This window comes from Rhinoderma darwinii, assembly GCF_050947455.1.
Source record: "Rhinoderma darwinii isolate aRhiDar2 chromosome 2 unlocalized genomic scaffold, aRhiDar2.hap1 SUPER_2_unloc_55, whole genome shotgun sequence".
NCBI classification, from domain to species: domain Eukaryota; kingdom Metazoa; phylum Chordata; class Amphibia; order Anura; family Rhinodermatidae; genus Rhinoderma; species Rhinoderma darwinii.
Window position 1 is genome coordinate 447,420 of NW_027461724.1, and position 19,004 is coordinate 466,423.

General features: G+C 42.0%; 2 non-coding genes and 1 pseudogene across 2 annotated transcripts; all 3 read left to right on the forward strand.

Annotated features, from left to right (window-relative positions):
* The first annotated feature begins 4,645 nt into the window (after nucleotides 1–4,645).
* LOC142679672 (U2 spliceosomal RNA) lies at nucleotides 4,646–4,818 on the forward strand (annotated as a pseudogene).
* A 6,237-nt stretch (nucleotides 4,819–11,055) lies between these two features.
* On the forward strand, nucleotides 11,056–11,248 carry LOC142679668 (U2 spliceosomal RNA). The gene has a single exon (XR_012852856.1). It is a non-coding gene; the product is annotated as a U2 spliceosomal RNA (small nuclear RNA).
* Nucleotides 11,249–17,832: 6,584 nt separating this feature from the next.
* LOC142679602 (U2 spliceosomal RNA) lies at nucleotides 17,833–18,020 on the forward strand. Its single transcript, XR_012852825.1, has one exon. It is a non-coding gene; the product is annotated as a U2 spliceosomal RNA (small nuclear RNA).
* The last annotated feature ends 984 nt before the right edge of the window (nucleotides 18,021–19,004 follow it).

Consider the following 19,004-nt stretch of genomic DNA (forward strand, 5'->3'; position numbering starts at 1 on the left):
GAGTGATACCATCGTTTAAACAGCAAAAGAAAATGTTAATAGTGCACATGTATAACCCAAAAGTTAAGGACGACACGGTGAAGGTTTTTTTGACAAGATATTGCAAGGAAGTAGTTTTTGACAGAAGATTGGTGAACAAACATGGATATTTGAATGGTAAAAGAAGATTTTTTGTTATATTTAAAGAAGATTGTGAGGTCCCTGCAGTTTTTTCAATTGGTGGAGAGAGGGGCTTTTGTTACTACCCAGGACAGGATATGTATTGCAGGCATTGTTTTGTTTATGGCCATGTACAGGAAAATTGTCCAGTGAAAGAAGAGGTATGTAGGAACTGTAATAAACAAGGACATAGTGCTAGAGAATGTCAGGTAGCAAGGTTGTGTGACATATGTGGAAGTGGGAATCATCTAGCAAGAAAATGTGTACACTGGGGGAAGCAGGTGCAGGCAAGGGAGGAAGGAGTTAAGAGAATTGGGAATAGTTCCATTAGAGGCAAAAGTACATATGCAGACAGAGTTAAAAGTATAAGTCATGGCTTGCAAGATGTTGCAAAAGTACAAGCAGATAGAAGGATTGTTGGTGCTTGTAGTTCCACAGAAGATGGTGGACAAACAGTTTTGGAGGGAAAAACAGTTTTGGAGGGAAATGCATATTCAAATGAGGGGGAGGGGCTTGAGGACATTTTGAATGAGATCTTTCTGGCTCCTTCAGTGATGGTAGAGAATATCTCCAATAGTAGTGAGAGTGATGTGGATGGGGAGGATTGCCCTGATCCTGCAGTAGGAGAAGGTGAGGAGATGGAGTGCCAGGGTGATAGCTCTGACGCCTCCTTGACTCCAGGACAAAGAGTTTTAAGTGAAGAAGAATATGAAGATGCTGATGATGTTGATGTTGAGAGAGGAATGGAGGAAGGGGAGGCCGCTTCTGCCAGTAAAAGAACTAGGGTAGAAGGGTCTTGGACTGGGTTGCAGAGGGATCCTGTCTTAACTGGAGGTAGTCAGATGTGCAGGGATTCTGATACAGGATCGCCTGATATAGGGGTTTTTTTAAGTCGCAAGGTTGAGAGACAGGGCCCTTTTAAGTAAGAATATGGCTGACAAAATGGTGAACATTGCTATAGTTGCAATAATGAGTGTGTTGGTAGCTACACTGAATGTGCGGAGTATTGGATCCAGCACAAGAAGAGCTGCAATTTTTGACCACCTAAGCACATTGAAGGTTGATGTGATATGCTTGCAAGAGTGTGCTATAAGATCTGCACCCCATAGCAGTGAGTGGCCTCAGGGGCAGTCCTTCTGGTCACCTTGCGCTGAGAATAAAAATGAAGGCATTGGTATTTTACTCAAGAACAGTAATTTTAAAGTTTTGGAGTGTAATGTGATTTTACCAGGTCGTTTTATGATATTGGTTTTAGAGTTTTTAGGACAACGTATTAGGATTTTTAATGCTTATGCACCAGCAGATAAGCAGGCACGTGTGTCATTTTTAGAAACTCTTAAACTTTTTATGCCTGGTAGGGTTTTTACCATTGTCTTAGGTGATCTTAATTGTATCAGAAGTATTAATGATCGTCAGAGCTCTACAGATGTCAAGTTAGATATTACCTCTAATGCTTTAAATAATATGGTGCAGGACTTACGTTATACAGACGCAGGGCTGATGGTTACCACCGAGGAGAATTTTACATACATAGCTGATAGTGGGAGATCAAAATCCCGGATTGATTACATTTTTGCGTCCGAAGGAGTTAAGGTGGCTCGATGTGACCAAGTGATGACCAGCTTTTCAGATCATAAGATTATTACTGCGGAAATAAGTGTCTCAGAGTCAGCTGTCTTTGGCAGAGGGCTCTGGAAATTAAATATAAGTCTTTTGCAGGAAGAAGAGGTAATGGAAGATTTTAAAAAAGTGTTTTTATCTTGTGTTGATAAACAGAAGTGTTTTAGCAGCATACTGGTCTGGTGGGATTGGGCCAAGGAGAAGTTTGCTGTTTTTTTTAAACAAACTTGTTTTAAGAAGGCACAAGATAGGAAGAAGAAGGAAGCCATTTTAATCTCAAGATTGGAAGCACTTTATAAATTCAGGAATATTGGTTTTGATGTGAGTAGCGAAATTGAGGATATTAGGGAGGAGAGGAGAAAGTGCTTCAAAGAAAGTGGGAGAAACATTGTGTACCGTGCAAAAGTACAGCATATGGAGGAGAATGAGAAGTGTACTCGGTACTTTTTTAAGAAATGTTTTAATTCCAAAGGGCTTTTTAAATCGATTCTAACCCCAGATGGTGAAGTGACTGGGAAGGAGATGGTGAAGGGAATCGTTGGCTTTTATGAAACACTTTTTAATAATGATAGTAGAGCGTCTGACGTGGAGATTAATGACTATTGTAAGATTTTATCCAATAATGTGCCAGAGGAAAGTGTTGGCTTTTTAACGGAAGATGTGAGGAAGGGGGAGGTCAAGCGCGCCATGGAGGGTATGGCAAAAGGGAAAACTCCTGGTAGCGATGGCCTCCCTGCTGAGTTTTATTGTTCTTATTGGCATATAATTGGGGAAGAATTTCATAAGGTTGTGCAATATATCTTTAGTTGCGGGCTTTTATCATCTTCTATGCAGAATGGGATTGTGACTTTGATACATAAAAAAGGTGATGAAAAAGATATAAGAAATTGGCGCCCAATCACATTGTTAAATAATGATTATAAAATTGTGGCAAAGATTGTGGCAAACAGGTTAAACGATGTGATAGGTCTTATGGTAGGGGACTATCAGGTGTGCGCAGTACCTGGAAGAAAGATTTCTGACAACTTAGTGCTTTTAAGAGATATTATTTATTATTCAAATTTTAACAAAATTCCTTTATTTATTGAATCAACTGACTTTGAAAAAGCATATGATAAAGTGTCACACCGTTTTATGTTTACAGCTTTGAGACAGTTAGGCGTCCCTGAAAAACTGCTTAGAGTGATTAGAGGATTGTACAGTGGAGCTAATAGTCAAATATTAGTAAATGGTCATGTTAGTGAAGCATTTAGGGTAAGATCAGGAGTGAGACAGGGATGCCCTCTCTCCCCAATTCTTTTTATATGTGTAATCGAAACACTTTTAAAATCAGTTCAGCAGGACAAAGGAATGAGAGGAGTTTTTGTCCCAGGTGCCAATGGGAAAAATGTAAAATCGATAGGCTACATGGATGATGTGGCCTTTATCTGTAATTCTCAGAGTGATCTAAATAGAGCGAATCTCCATTTGAGGATTTTTTGTAGCTTGGCAGGGATGAATGTAAATTGGAGCAAATGCCAGCTAGTGAATTTTGGACAACAAATGGATGTAGTGGTGGATAAGATTCAAAAGAAAGAAGAGATAGAGATACTAGGTATAATTTTTGAGAAAGATTTAAAAGGCAAGAAGAGTCATGCAATATTGGAGAAAAAGGTGGAGAAGAAGATACATTTTTGGAAATTGAGAAAATTGTCTTTTAAAGGGAAAATTTTAATAATCAAAGCTGTGATTTTACCTCTACTTTTATACACAACGATGATCCTCCCGCCGGGGAAGTTATGGATGAGAAGAATGACGAGGAAACTGTTCATTTTCTATTGGGGATCAAAAATGGAAAAGATAAGAAGAGCGACTGTTATGAGCAACACCGAGCGGGGAGGGTATGGTTTTCCAAATATAGAAGTTTTTATAAAAATGCATTATTTTTTATTGATTTTTAAAACCGTACAGTGCAACAACAGGACAGCTGACATGTGTAAGTATCTAGCAGGTTGGTTGCTTACAAAATGGGGATGGTGTGAAAGGGATCTGAGGAGACCTATGTCATTGGTAATGCCTGTTTTTTATACGGTCCTCAGGTCCTTTAGTGATCAATACCGATTGAGTTCCCTTGGTAAGCCTGAGAAAAGTGCAATAGTACAACATTTGAGGAAAGATGAGGTTTTGTGTGATGTGCCATTTTGCAGTTCTGCACAGTCAGCTAAGATATGGAAGTTATTTTACGTGTCTGGGCTGTCAAATAGACAAAAAGACGTGACATGGCTCTCCTTACATGGCTGCCTCCCAACCCGATCTTTTATGAGTAGACGGGGCATTAATATACGAGAAGTATGTCCAAGAGAGGGTTGTGGAGGTATAGAAGATATTTATCACATATTTTGGGACTGTTTTTATGCCAGACAAGTTCTGTTTTTATTAGAGGGCCTGTTTGCTGCACTTACTGGTGTTAGGAATTTTATTTTTGAAAGGGTTTTAATTGGTCAAGATTTTACTTCTGATTTAAATGTACGCGTCTGCTGGATTGTTTTTACTATTTTTAAGGAGGTTTTGTGGGATACTAGAAACCTGCTGGTTTTTGGAAAGAACATACTAACTCCGAGAGAATGTAGAAAAGTGTTTTTATCCAGATTATTTACAGTGTTTTTATGTGATAAGAAGAGATTAGGTAATGGAAAAGCGGAAGAAATCTGGAAACATACGGAATGGAACAGTTTTTGTAAGTAAACTTGATTATTTATTCTTTTACTAGAAGTGTCGACCAATAGGTTTTTCCAAATGATGTTTTTTTAGACCTTGTTTTATGGCTTGAGTCACATGACGTGAAACTGATTACAGAAATATAAACGAGAGTCTGTTAACTGAGGAAAAATTTAAAAAAAAAAAAAATCTGTTCTTATCAGTTTAAAATCTGATACGTCCCCTATCTGGGGACCATATATTAAATGGATTTTTAGAACAGGGAGATGGAAATAGAGCTTGCTCTGTCCACTCCACGCATTGACCTGGTATTGCAGTATTTCCAGGACCGGTGCACCCTTTCCTTATGTGTTTACTAAAATCAGATTCCAAAAGTGCTTTTTGTGTTTGCCATTGTTTTTGTCTTTCGGATGGGATCTCCCCTTTTAATCCCATTATTTCAACACCTGTTGGACAATGCATTTGTACAGTCATGTGTGATAATGAGCTAATTTATTAAATGCAATTAATTAATACATTGCCACCTCTTGTTTTGTGTCGTCTGTGTTTCTGTGTTTCCGGCATTTCACATTGGAACAGCTCATTCACCTTCCTTGTCTTCTCTCCGCCCTCCATCCTAGGTAGGTTAAAGAGCTGCACCTGAGCCAGCCACTGATTGATGCAGCACCATAGTCAAATAGTGGAGTGGAGTAGGGGAACAGCAAACAGCCATTAAAGCAGCCAGCCCGCCCGTCACAATGGACCTACCTGTGTACACTAGATGGATGTGATGGAATGTACTGTGGTCCCTACATTTCAAGAAGAAGTAAGAATTGCAGTTGCAACAAACCCTTGCTTGCCTACAAAGAGAGCAGCAATTTGGATTTGTTACTATGTTACCTGGAAGAATAACAAACTGTGCAAGGATGGAGGTTGTAGGAGCAAGGAGAACAAGTTGTCTGTAAAGTTGGTGGATGCCTATTTTCCATTTTGCAGTCCCTTGTCTCCCTCTTGTGGCCTCCTGGAGGCAACTAGCTGTGCAAAAAAAAGACAGCCTGGGGGCCGGCTGTTGCAGTGTTGCCCTCTCAGGCAACACTGAGTGACTGACTGAGCCGCACCGTCTTATATAAAGTTCAGACGGAACTTTGCACGTGTCATAGTGGAGACCTCAGGAGCCAGAGCCAGCTTTCTGACATCATAATGGGGCCTCAGAGATAAAAGCCTGGGCCCAGGCAGTGTTGGTCAGTGCTGCTCAGCAGGCAGCACTGGACTGGATTAAAGCTGATACAAGGTGTGAAAGGAGAAGGGGTGGCAGTGGGCATGCACTTACTGCTGCTGCTGCTGCTGCCAGTGTTTGCACGGCAGGAGGGCATTTGGGCGTTGCCAGGAAGGCGTTTTTATGTCGATTCCTCCTCTTTCAGCACTGCATTGTGGTGCAAGCAAAAGAAGCAAATCCTGTCTTGCTTCCTCTCCGGCCTTTATTCACCTCCCGCTTAGTAGCTGTGAGTGTGTGTGAGCCTGCAGGGCCCCATGGAATTGCCTAGGAGTAGGCTGAATCGCTGCAAGGGGTGAACAGCAGTATTGGGCAGGCTCGGTCAACGCGCGGCCCGTTCGGGTTATCGCTTCTCGGCCTTTTGGCTACGATCAAGGTTCGTCCTGACGTAGCTGAGGGTGCGAGTACTTGGGCGACTTCCGGAGCAGGAGGAATCTCTATTTCTGTGGTCCAAGGACTGACAGGTGCGTCATGGCTGGAAAAAATACCATTCGTTTGGAGGTGAGTCCCACGGACATGCTAAAGAATAATGTTGTGTTCCTGGTTCGGGACATTATGATGAGGAAAATCGGAGTCCAGAAGGAGGAAATCTTTAGTGTGAACGAGTTCCCACGCAGAGGTATCTATGAAGTTACTTTTGAGAATGGGGGAAGGTGTCTGCATGTCTTTGAGTGGATGAGAACATATGCAAATGACTCACTGCTGGAAGGAATCAAAGTAACACCGTTGTTTGGGCTACAAGAGAAAATGGTTGTTGTCCATGTGTACAACCCCTACACAAGTGTGGACCTGATAGAGAACTTTTTAAAGCAGTATTGTGAACATGTGCGTGGTGGGGACAAACTCACCAATGTGTTGGGCATTTATAATTGCAAGCTCAGATATTTTGTCCGCTTCAAAATGGACTCTACCTGTGTGGGAGGCTTCAAGCACCCTCCTGCAAATTTCTCTGTTGCAGGGTTCAGGGGCTATATCACCTATGCTGGACAGCCAACCTTTTGCCGCAATTGCTTTCAGTTTGGCCACACAAAAGATAGTTGTGAGAAGGGCCAGGTGTGCAGAAACTGCAAGAAAGTTGGACACCATGCTGGAAGTTGCACCCAAGGCAGAGTGTGTGATTTGTGTGGAGCCGACACCCACCTGTACAGAGATTGCCCAGCTGTCATACAAAGGAGGGAGGAGGCGTGGAGCAGAAGTATGCAAATTGGAAGGGAGGCGGCCTCCAGACAGAGTGAGGCTGAAGTGGAAAGAGAAATGGAGAGAGTCCAGAGGGAAGTGTCCAGAGAGGAAAATGCAGCCCAGGATGTTGCAGCAGCAGCAGTAGAACCTGTAGTGCCCAATATTGTGGAGGAAACACAAATGGAGGACGTTATCCGCCAACTGGAGGAGGTAATTGACGGAGTTGTGAGTCCAGTTCACCCCTCGGATCCGGCGAACATTGAGATGTTCTCATCAAGCAATGAGACTAGTTTGTGTCACAGGGAGGGTGGTGGGAAACAAAAAAATGAGAACGAAGACAGTGATGAGTTTGTACAAGTGGAGACCAAAAGAAGAAAAAGATCCGCCAAAAAAAATGGTGGTGAGACGAGTTCGGAGGCGGTCTCTGAAACTGACAAAAACCCGTTTGATGCGTTACAGGCACAGGACCCAGATTCTGATTAAAGTGGCTAAAAGTTATGCAACTATATAAGCTTTTTGTTATGTTTAAGTTTTGGTGTTTAATATGCCTGTAAAGTTTATTTTTCCTCAGAGTCTTGCAGGAAGTGAGGAATGTCAGAGCCTGGGTATGGTAAGGCAATAACTGGGAACTGCTGACTTTTTGGTGCAATGGGTTTTATTATTTGTTCACAGAATGTGAGGGTCTTTAAGAACAAGGCTAGGAGAACTGCAATTTTAAGTTTTCTTAGGCAGGAAAATGCGTCTATTTTTTGTTTGCAGGAGTGTGGCATTGAATGTGCGATAAGTCCTGACGAATGGCAGTGTGGGAGTGCGGTGTGGTCTGGAAGTGTGAGTAATAAAAATGATGGGGTGGGAATTTTGATAAAATCTAAAGAAATTACTCTAGATAGTTACATTGTAGTAGAGGAGGGGAGGTGTGTATCCGCAATATTAAAATATAATAATGTGAATTTTAAATTAATTAATGTTTACGCGTCCGCAAATAAAAATGAAAGGGCAGCATTATTTGAAAAAATGAAATTTTATGTTCAGGGTAGAATGCCTGTTATCATTATTGGGGATATGAATTGTGATCTGTCTAAACGTTCTTTTGATGTGTCTGGGAAAATTTTGTCTGATTTAATTTGTGATTTTAGGTTGGGGGATATTCAGAATCTGTGTAAAATTGACCCAGAATTAAAAACATACCATTCTGATAGAGGGGGTATCCACTCCAAATTAGATTATTGTTTACTGTCCGAAAATGTGAAGTCAGTAAGTTATAGACAGAAGCCTGTAATGTATTCGGACCATGATGCATTGTTCTGTGGGGTTGATGTTGGGATGAGTGGTACGTATGGGAGAGGATTGTGGAAGCTCAACATAAGTCATCTAGATAGTGTGGATGTGAGGGAGCAGTATGAACGGTTGTATGCAGTGTGGAGTGAAAAACAAAGTGAATTTGGAGATATACTTTTGTGGTGGGAGTGGGTGAAATGTAAAACAAAGTCCTTTTTCAAAACTGTTGGATATAAAGCAGGTACAATTAGAAGGAGAAATTATGTCAGACTGAATTCAAGATTGAGGTTTTTGTATAGATTGAGAGAGGAAGGAATGGATGTTGAGGATGAAATTGTGGGTGTGAGAAGGGAAATTAAAAAATTTTTGTCTGAAAAGGGGAGGAACATTATTTTCAGAGCAAAGTTGGATAAAATGGAACAGGATGAGAAGTGTTCGCGTTTCTTCTTTAAGAAAGTTTTTTCAAAGAAACCAGCAATTGAGGTTGTTTTGAAAGAAGATGGAAGTGAAGTGTGCGGTGATGAGGTGAGTGAGGAGATTGCAAAGTTTTATGAAGATTTGTATGCGGTGAAATGGAGGGATGAGAATTTGGAGAGTGAAGTTTTGAGTGTGTTAGAAAATAAGCTTGGGGAGAGTGAGAAAGAGATGATTATGCATAAGGTGTCTAGTGAGGAAGTATGGGAAGTGGTGGAGAGAATGGCAGCAAATAAGACGCCTGGAGAGGATGGTTTGCCAATAGAATTTTATCGTGTGATGTGGAAGGTCATAGGGAAGGATGTTGTGAGAGTGTGTGAATATATGTGGGAGCATATGGAAATTGCAAAGGGTATGAAGAGTGGTGTGGTGGTCTTGATCCCAAAGAAAGGGGATATAAGAAACTTGAAAAATTGGCGTCCAATAAGTCTACTTAATTGTGACTATAAAATATATGCAAAAATGATTGCAAATAGGATGAAGAGTGTTGTTGAGAGTGTAGTGGGGGATGATCAGTTCTGTGCTGTGCCTGGGCGTCGTATCCAAGAGTGTCTGTGTTTGTTGAGAGATTGTCTGTGGGATTGTAAGAGTAGAAAGAAGGATGTGTTTGTGCTGTCTCTAGATTTTGAGAAGGCATATGATAGGTTGGCACATAATTTTTTGTTCAGAGTATTGTTACGTATGGGGTTTCCGAGTGATTTTGTTGGAAGAGTGAGAAGTTTGTATCAGGGAATATATAGTAGTGTGCTTGTAAATGGAAGATTAGGAAGGAGAGTGAATGTTTGTTCTGGTGTTAGACAGGGATGTCCACTGTCACCTGTTGTCTTTATTTGCGCAATAGAGCCGTTGCTTTGTCTTATTAGGCGTGACAAAGTAGTAAGGGGAGTTTTTTTGCCCGGTAGTGATGGAAGACAAGTAAAGGTGAGTGGTTATATGGATGATGTGTGTGTGGTGTGTGATTCTGAATGTTCGGTGAAGAGAGTTAAGTTGTTAGTGTCTATTTTTTGTGGAGCATCTGCCTTTAAGGTCAATTGGTTGAAGAGTGAATGTAAATGTTTTGGTAGCAGGGAGATGTCAGATGATGTGGGAGTAAATAAAGTGACTGGTCCTATTAAGATCTTGGGGGTTAAATTTGATGATAAATTAGATGGGAGGGAAAGTTGGGAGGATGCAAAAAAGAAAGTAGAGGTCAGGCTAAATTTTTGGAAGTTGAGAAGCCTTTCTTTCATAGGGAAAATTGTGGTGATCAAAAGTGTGGTATTGCCTATTTTTTTGTACATTGCAATGATTTTTCCACCAGATAATATGTGCTTGAGGAGAGTAAATAGGGTTTTATTTATTTTTTTCTGGGGTTCCAAAATGGAACGGTTGAGAAGAGAGGTAGTGGTGAAAAGTTGGAAAAATGGTGGGATGAGTTTTCCAAATTTAGAAGTATATTTTGGAGTTAATATGTTGGTATTTTTATTGGTAATAATTGATAGGGATCGGAAGGTGTCTTGTATGTCTAAATATTTGGGCGGAAGAATCTTTGTTAGGCTGAAATGGTATCAGCCTGGTTTGAATAAACCTGTGTCGGGTGAAATTCCCAAGTGGTATGAGTGGGTAGTGAAGTTCTTGGAGAAGTTTGAGTTGCGAGAAGTTGAAAAGAATGTGTTGAAAAATAAACGGGTGGTTTTGAGAATGATTGAGAGTAAGGAAGTAGTGAGCGGGATAAATACTGTGAGAGGTGGTGATGTGCAAAGGGTGTGGAAGAAAATTAGAATGGATGGTATGTCAAACAAACAGAGAGAAATAGTATGGCAGAGTTTGCATGGTGTGTTGCCTGTGCGTGAATTTCAGAGAAATAGGGGTCTTGTGAGAGAAGAAAGATGTCCAAGAGAGAGTTGTAATGGGTGTGAAAATATTGTCCATTTGTTTTGGAACTGTAAGTTTGCGAGAGATGTTATTAAGAGGTTGGGGCCTTTATGTAAAGAACTAACGGGGGTTAATTTCATGACATTCGAGTGTTTGATGTTTGGGTTGAGTGTATGTGGTGGTGTGAAGGAGAGAGTACTGTGGCTGTTCTTGGCGTGTATTAAAGAAGTTTTGTGGGATGTGAGGAATGTCTATGTGTATAGGAGAAAGGAATTGAGTGTGAATGACAGTGTTAGGATGGTGTTAGGTAAACTTTATGTTTGTTTTTTGTGGGATAAAAAAAAGGGTGGGATGGATGCGGAGGGAATCTGGAAGGTCAAAAAATGGCTAGATGTTGTTGACCTGTATTGATTTTTTCATGCCTGTATTATGTATGTTATAAATGTTATGTAATTAATGAATATGTAATAAAGCCTGGTGATGACAGGGTGATGAGGTATACGAGTACCAGTATCACAGAGAGTATAGATGTATGTACTCTCAACCCTATCTGAGGGTTTAAAAAAAAAAAAAAAAAAAAAATCTGTTCTTATCAGTTTAATATCTGATACGTCCCCTATCTGGGGACCATATATTAAATGGATTTTTAGAACAGGGAGATGGAAATAGAGCTTGCTCTGTCCACTCCACGCATTGACCTGGTATTGCAGTATTTCCAGGACCGGTGCACCCTTTCCTTATGTGTTTACTAAAATCAGATTCCAAAAGTGCTTTTTGTGTTTGCCATTGTTTTTGTCTTTCGGATGGGATCTCCCCTTTTAATCCCATTATTTCAACACCTGTTGGACAATGCATTTGTACAGTCATGTGTGATAATGAGCTAATTTATTAAATGCAATTAATTAATACATTGCCACCTCTTGTTTTGTGTCGTCTGTGTTTCTGTGTTTCCGGCATTTCACATTGGAACAGCTCATTCACCTTCCTTGTCTTCTCTCCGCCCTCCCTCCTAGGTAGGTTAAAGAGCAGCACCTGAGCCAGCCACTGATTGATGCAGCACCATAGTCAAATAGTGGAGTGGAGTAGGGGAACAGCAAACAGCCATTAAAGCAGCCAGCCCGCCCGCCCGCCCGCCCGTCACAATGGACCTACCTGTGTACACTAGATGGATGTGATGGAATGTACTGTGGTCCCTACATTTCAAGAAGAAGTAAGAATTGCAGTTGCAACAAACCCTTGCTTGCCTACAAAGAGAGCAGCAATTTGGATTTGTTACTATGTTACCTGGAAGAATAACAAACTGTGCAAGGATGGAGGTTGTAGGAGCAAGGAGAACAAGTTGTCTGTAAAGTTGGTGGATGCCTATTTTCCATTTTGCAGTCCCTTGTCTCCCTCTTGTGGCCTCCTGGAGGCAACTAGCTGTGCAAAAAAAAGACAGCCTGGGGGCCGGCTGTTGCAGTGTTGCCCTCTCAGGCAACACTGAGTGACTGACTGAGCCGCACCGTCTTATATAAAGTTCAGACGGAACTTTGCACGTGTCATAGTGGAGACCTCAGGAGCCAGAGCCAGCTTTCTGACATCATAATGGGGCCTCAGAGATAAAAGCCTGGGCCCAGGCAGTGTTGGTCAGTGCTGCTCAGTAGGCAGCACTGGACTGGATTAAAGCTGATACAAGGTGTGAAAGGAGAAGGGGTGGCAGTGGGCATGCACTTACTGCTGCTGCTGCTGCTGCTGCTGCCAGTGTTTGCACGGCAGGAGGGCATTTGGGCGTTGCCAGGAAGGCGTTTTTATGTCGATTCCTCCTCTTTCAGCACTGCAATGTGGTGCAAGCAAAAGAAGCAAATCCTGTCTTGCTTCCTCTCCGGCCTTTATTCACCTCCCGCTTAGTAGCTGTGAGTGTGTGTGAGCCTGCAGGGCCCCATGGAATTGCCTAGGAGTAGGCTGAATCGCTGCAAGGGGTGAACAGCAGTATTGGGCAGGCTCGGTCAACGCGTGGCCCGTTCGGGTTATCGCTTCTCGGCCTTCTGGCTGAGATCAAGTGTAGTGCTGGTTACTTGTAGTCAGTGCTGCCTGGTCTTGGTTAGGAGGTGCTCAGGTACCCTCTCTCTCGGCCTCGGGGGATCGTCCAGGTTCGCCTGGACTTCACCCCCGTGCTGCTATTTGGGAGAGAGGCTTAGTCCTGAGCAACGGGTTGCGATCCATATACCCCCGTGTAGGTTTCGACCGAAAAGGGGAGTTGCGCCCAAAGTTGCGCCTACTAAGGAGTAGCGTAACGATCCCAAAAAAACCTTACTCACCATGGACGAGGATCCATGTGAGATACCGGCTTATGCCCGGATTAAAAACACAATTCGTGTAGTGCTATCGGAGGAGAAGGCGACGACCTGCGGCTTAAAATTCGTGGTGGAGACCGTACTTGTTGGTATCTTCAACATCCAGAAGCGAGAAATTTTGGCGGTGCAGGATTACCCAAGAAGGAGGACATACGACGTTACTTTCATACAGAATGGAGTATTCCGAGATCTGCTGGCGGCTTATACGGTAAAAAATGACCCGAGACTGGACGGTGTTGATTTTTATGAGCACGTTGTGGACATCACTAAAATGATAGTTATAAAGATGTACTGCCCTTTTGCCGACTTAAAAGAAGTGATGTCCTTTTTATTCCCTTATTTTAAAACTGTGAAATGTATTGGCAAAGTAATGAATGAGGTTGGTGTATGGACCTCAAAGTGGAGATTCAATGTAACATGTTATAAAGATGCCAATTTTACAGGAGGGATAATGTTGCCGCCAGCACGTTTTAAAATAGGTGATATGGCCGGAGACTTTTATTTTTCAGGGATGCCTCCATTCTGTAGGAAGTGCCAAAAGTACGGTCACACCAAGGAGTCTTGTGACAGCACCTGTAGGAACTGCGGCAGCTCTGAGCACGAGACCAAAACTTGCCCTCTGGGGAAAAGGTGCCGTTTTTGCAGCCGAGTTGGTCACCTCTATGCTACTTGTCCCCACAGATCTAAAGAGTTGGAACAACCCGAGGACCGGCCAAGGCGTCCCGAGCGGCCCGCAGGCCAGATCACCCCTGTACAAGGAGAGGAACCCCAAGGAGGCGAGCAAGACGATATGGATACCTCCAGCAGACCCCCCCAAACAGGTGACCCTAAAGAGCAGAGGCGACAAAAACGCAGAGCCAGTGATCAGCGGACAAAAGAGCCCCCCCAGGAGACTGGGGCGCAGGATAGTTCGGATGAAGCTGATCCTACTGGCCTGCAAGAGATGCTGGGTCAGCCTGTACCTGAGGCAGAGGTCCCGGGCGGAGCGGCAGCGCTCACTAAGAGACGTAGGGCGTACTCGGAGGTGGCAGCGGGGGTGCCGATGGGAGTACCTGCCAGGTTGAAGGCAGGGAAACCAGTTGACGTGCCCCCGGAAGCGACAACTGAAGGTCCCCCCCCTTCCAGACAGTTGGGGGATATAGGGACAGCTGCCTCCGAGGTAAGCGTGGTCCCTGAGACGTCCAGAAGCGCGATTCCTGCCCCTATAGAAGTGGAGGACGCTGCCAAAGATTGCAGAATCTTACCCGTTGAGTCCGTCTGGGACCCATTTTCAAGAAGCGCCTTAGGTATGGGGGGTCAGCTGAGTGACGGGTCTTCCTCTCAAACCTCATCGATGCGTACATTTGACTCGAGGAAATATGATGATGAGAGCTCGAGTGGGGTGTCTGGCGACGCGGAGGACTGCTGAGGCCTCCTCGGGTAAGATAAAAATAGACTGTCTCTCTCCCTTTTCCTCATGGCTGAGTTATGTGGTCTTTCCCTTAATGTAAGAAGCGTGCACTCACAGACAAGAAGAGCTGCCCTTTTCAACTACCTTTCTGTTTTTACCGCCTCAGTGTTTTTCCTACAGGAATGCTGCATACCTCACCGCATGAATTATAAAAAATATGAGGAAGACTGGAGACTCGGACCTTCAGTGTGGTCCGGGTCCAATGAATCAAAAGCCGCAGGTGTCGCCATTTTATTCAAAGGGAACGTTTTAATTGATAATTTTTATGAAATTTTACCAGGCAGAATTTTAATGGTCAAAGCTTTTATAAACGGTGTTAGATGGCAGTTTTTAAACTTTTATGGTTCTACAGACAAAAAAGAAAGAGCAAAAATGCTAGAAATTTTACCCCTTTTTATCAATGATTCAGAACCACTTATTTTAGCTGGTGATTTTAATTGTATTTTAAAGGGGGAACGCCGGTTCTCTAATTCAGTAAGTCGAAACTATGATAAAACCCCGTCTATTTTAAAAGATATTACAGTGGATTTTAAACTTACTGATGTTTTTAAAAAATGCAATAGGGATCTACCGGAAGAGGACGGCGTCACCTGGAGCAATGTAAACTGCAGCTCCAGGATTGATTTTATTTTTTGCTCTTATCAAATACTGCCTTTTAAATGTGATCTTAATTCTAACGTGTTTTCTGACCATAAACTTTTATATTTTAAAGTTAATTTGAACGATCAAAGGAGAACTCCGAAGAAAGCCTGGAAATTAAACGTATCCCTTTTAGAGGATCCGCAAATTTTATCCGATTTTATCACCTTTTATAAGGGCTGCAGACGGGTAAGACATCCCAATATGCTAATTGTTTCCTGGTGGGAAAAAATGAAAATAAAGATAAGAGATTTTTTTATTAAAGCTGGGATGAAGAAAGCAAAAGAAAAATCTGAATTTTATGCTAATTTAAATACCCGTCTGCAGACCCAATACAAGTTCAGAGAACAGGGTATGCAGGTGGAGAAAGAGATCACCGAAATTAAAAAAGAAATCTCCCAGTGCCTGGAGCAGAGGGGAAAGGAGATAATCTTTCGCTCTAAGGTGAATCATCTTGAAGAAAACGAGACCTGCTCCAGGTACTTCTTCAAGAAAATAAATGATAAGCATACCCTGTTAAATGAGATAGATGGGGAAACAAATACCCAAAACATTTTAAAAAAGGTGCACGGTTTTTATGCGGATCTTTTTAATACAAAACATGTTGATGTTGATTTTATGAACGACTCATTGAAGGAGGTGGATGCTGTTTTAAATCCTGCTTCCCAAGTGTTTTTATTACAGGATATTACGGAACAGGAGATTTTAGAAACTACAAAGAGTTTTAAAACAGGTAAAGTCCCTGGTCCTGATGGTATACCCATAGAATTTTATGTCATATTTTATGGTATTTTAAAAGAGGATCTCCACCCTCTTTTTACCCAAGTTTTTAGAACAAAATCCCTCCCGGGGTCCTGGAAGAAAGGCGAGGTGTCCCTGCTTTACAAAAAGGGGGACAAAACAGACATTAGAAATTGGAGGCCTATCACTTTACTAAACTGTGACTATAAAATAATGGCAAAGATATGTGCGAACAGATTAAAAGCAGTGATAGGCCAGATCATACACTCCAATCAGGTCTGTGGGATACCCGGGAGGAGTATATGGGATAATTTAAACCTTTTAAAAGATGTGATCAGTGACACGAAAGAGAGAGGAGGTAAAATGGCAATTTTATCTATAGATTTCTAGAAAGCCTTCGATAGAGTGTCACATTTTTATCTTTTTAAGGTTTTAGAAAAGATGGGTATACCGGAAGGTTTTTTACAGTCTCTGAAGGCCTTTTATGAAAATTGTACTAGCAAAATTTTAGTAAAGGGTTTTAAGACACAGGATGTCCTTTTAAATTCCGGAGTGAAGCAGGGGTGTCCCTTGTCCCCACTACTTTTTATTTGTGCGATCGAGCCTCTACTCTGCAGGTTAAGAAAGGATAAGCAGATAAGAGGAGTCCCCCTGCCGGGCGGGGGGGGACTAGAGGCTAAAGTGGTGGGGTACATGGACGATGTCGCGGTCCTTTGCAGGGACACCCTGTCATTACAGAAATCTTTTAAACAGATTTACCAATTCTGTTGCTCCTCCGGTTTTTTAGTAAATTTTAATAAAAGTAACATCTTAAATATCGGCAAAATGGTTTTAATGGACATTCCAGTCCCTGTGTCAGAGTCTGTACAAATTTTAGGAGTCTCCTTCAATGAGTCAAATAATGGTTTTACCAGTTGGGACTTGGTGGCACAAAAAGTCAATCAGAAAATTTGCATGTGGAACATGAGACAGTTAACAATGGAGGGAAAGGTTTTAATTACAAAAATGGTGATTTTACCTATTTTATTGTATCTAAGTATGGTTTTCCCTCCCCCTGAGATTTTATTGAAAAAAATAATTAAAGCATGTTTCACATTTTTATGGAACTCCAGGATGGAAAAGCTCAGGAGAGAGAAGGTAATATTACCCAAACCAATGGGGGGGAAAGATTTCCCCGATATAAAAGCATTCCTTTTAATAAAATTTTTTACTTTATGTCTTAATGCAGTTTTTAAGGAACATTACTGGTCATATTTTATACGTTTTAACACAGGTTATTTTATGAGGAGGAACGGTTGGTTCTCCACGGTTTTAAGCTCCCCGTATGCTTTTAACCTTTCGGGCCAGTATAAGATTTTAGAAAAAATTGTAAACCTTTTTAACTTAAAAGACAAAAATATTAACGAAGTAAAAAATAGTAAAGGAATTTTAAAAAAGATAAAAGAAAATGTTTTAGTAGCTCCCATCAGTAATTTTAATGAACAAAAATGCAAAGAAATATGGAAGATGGTGAGCGCTAAATATCTTTTTAACCCACAGAAAGATCTGGCCTGGAGCTGTGCCCACGAGTGTCTTCCATGCCGGGCATTCCAGCATCGAAGGGGACTGACCAACTCGGCTGCGTGTCCAAGGGGAGGATGTAGAGATGACGAGACAGTCTACCACCTATTCTGGGAATGTTTTTACGCGCAATTGATATGGACAAGAATCCTCCCCTTGGTACAGAAGATTACAGGACTTCGGAGATACACAAGTGATGGCGTTTTATATGGATGCCTGGAATGCCCAACACAGACTCGAAAAATGATGGCATGGAAGATCACCAACTGCGTTAAAGCAGCTCTGTGGGCGGCCAGAAACATTTTATTATTTAAGCATGAAGTTTTAGCTGTGGAAGATGTTTTAGCCATTTGTCTTAATGAAATGTACAAATATTTTCTTTTAGATAAAAAACTCTCTCCTGTTTTATGTAGAAAATGGTTTTTAAGTGAATGGAGTTCCATAATATGATGCCACCAAGTGCCCTTTTATAAATTGTTTTTATTTGACAATTTGTATTTATCTGTATTAAAAACCATGATTGTAAATTTATGTAAATTTCTTTTGTAAAAACGTATTGATTTTTTGTAAATCTGTTCAAAATTTTAAATAAACGGTTACCTCCTTTGTTGGGGTAGTCAACTCAAAAAAATCTGTTCTTATCAGTTTAATATCTGATACGTCCCCTATCTGGGGACCATATATTAAATGGATTTTTAGAACAGGGAGATGGAAATAGAGCTTGCTCTGTCCACTCCACGCATTGACCTGGTATTGCAGTATTTCCAGGACCGGTGCACCCTTTCCTTATGTGTTTACTAAAATCAGATTCCAAAAGTGCTTTTTGTGTTTGCCATTGTTTTTGTCTTTCGGATGGGATCTCCCCTTTTAATCCCATTATTTCAACACCTGTTGGACAATGCATTTGTACAGTCATGTGTGATAATGAGCTAATTTATTAAATGCAATTAATTAATACATTGCCACCTCTTGTTTTGTGTCGTCTGTGTTTCTGTGTTTCCGGCATTTCACATTGGAACAGCTCATTCACCTTCCTTGTCTTCTCTCCGCCCTCCCTCCTAGGTAGGTTAAAGAGCTGCACCTGAGCCAGCCACTGATTGATGCAGCACCATAGTCAAATAGTGGAGTGGAGTAGGGGAACAGCAAACAGCCATTAAAGCAGCCAGCCCGCCGGCCCGCCCGTCACAATGGACCTACCTGTGTACACTAGATGGATGTGATGGAATGTACTGTTGTCCCTACATTTCAAGAAGAAGTAAGAATTGCATTTGCAACAAACCCTTGCTTGCCTACAAAGAGAGCAGCAATTTGGATTTGTTACTATGTTACCTGGAAGAATAACAAACTGTGCAAGGATGGAGGTTGTAGGAGCAAGGAGAACAAGTTGTCTGTAAAGTTGGTGGATGCCTATTTTCCATTTTGCAGTCCCTTGTCTCCCTCTTGTGGCCTCCTGGAGGCAACTAGCTGTGCAAAAAAAAGACAGCCTGGGGGCCGGCTGTTGCAGTGTTGCCCTCTCAGGCAACACTGAGTGACTGACTGAGCCGCACCGTCTTATATAAAGTTCAGACGGAACTTTGCACGTGTCATAGTGGAGACCTCAGGAGCCAGAGCCAGCTTTCTGACATCATAATGGGGCCTCAGAGATAAAAGCCTGGGCCCAGGCAGTGTTGTAGACACTGAAGCGCCTAGGGAGAGTGTCAGGGACTGCAAGGGGTTAAGAAAGGATGGAACGGTTTAAAATAATGCCCAGGATCAGGATTGCTCAACA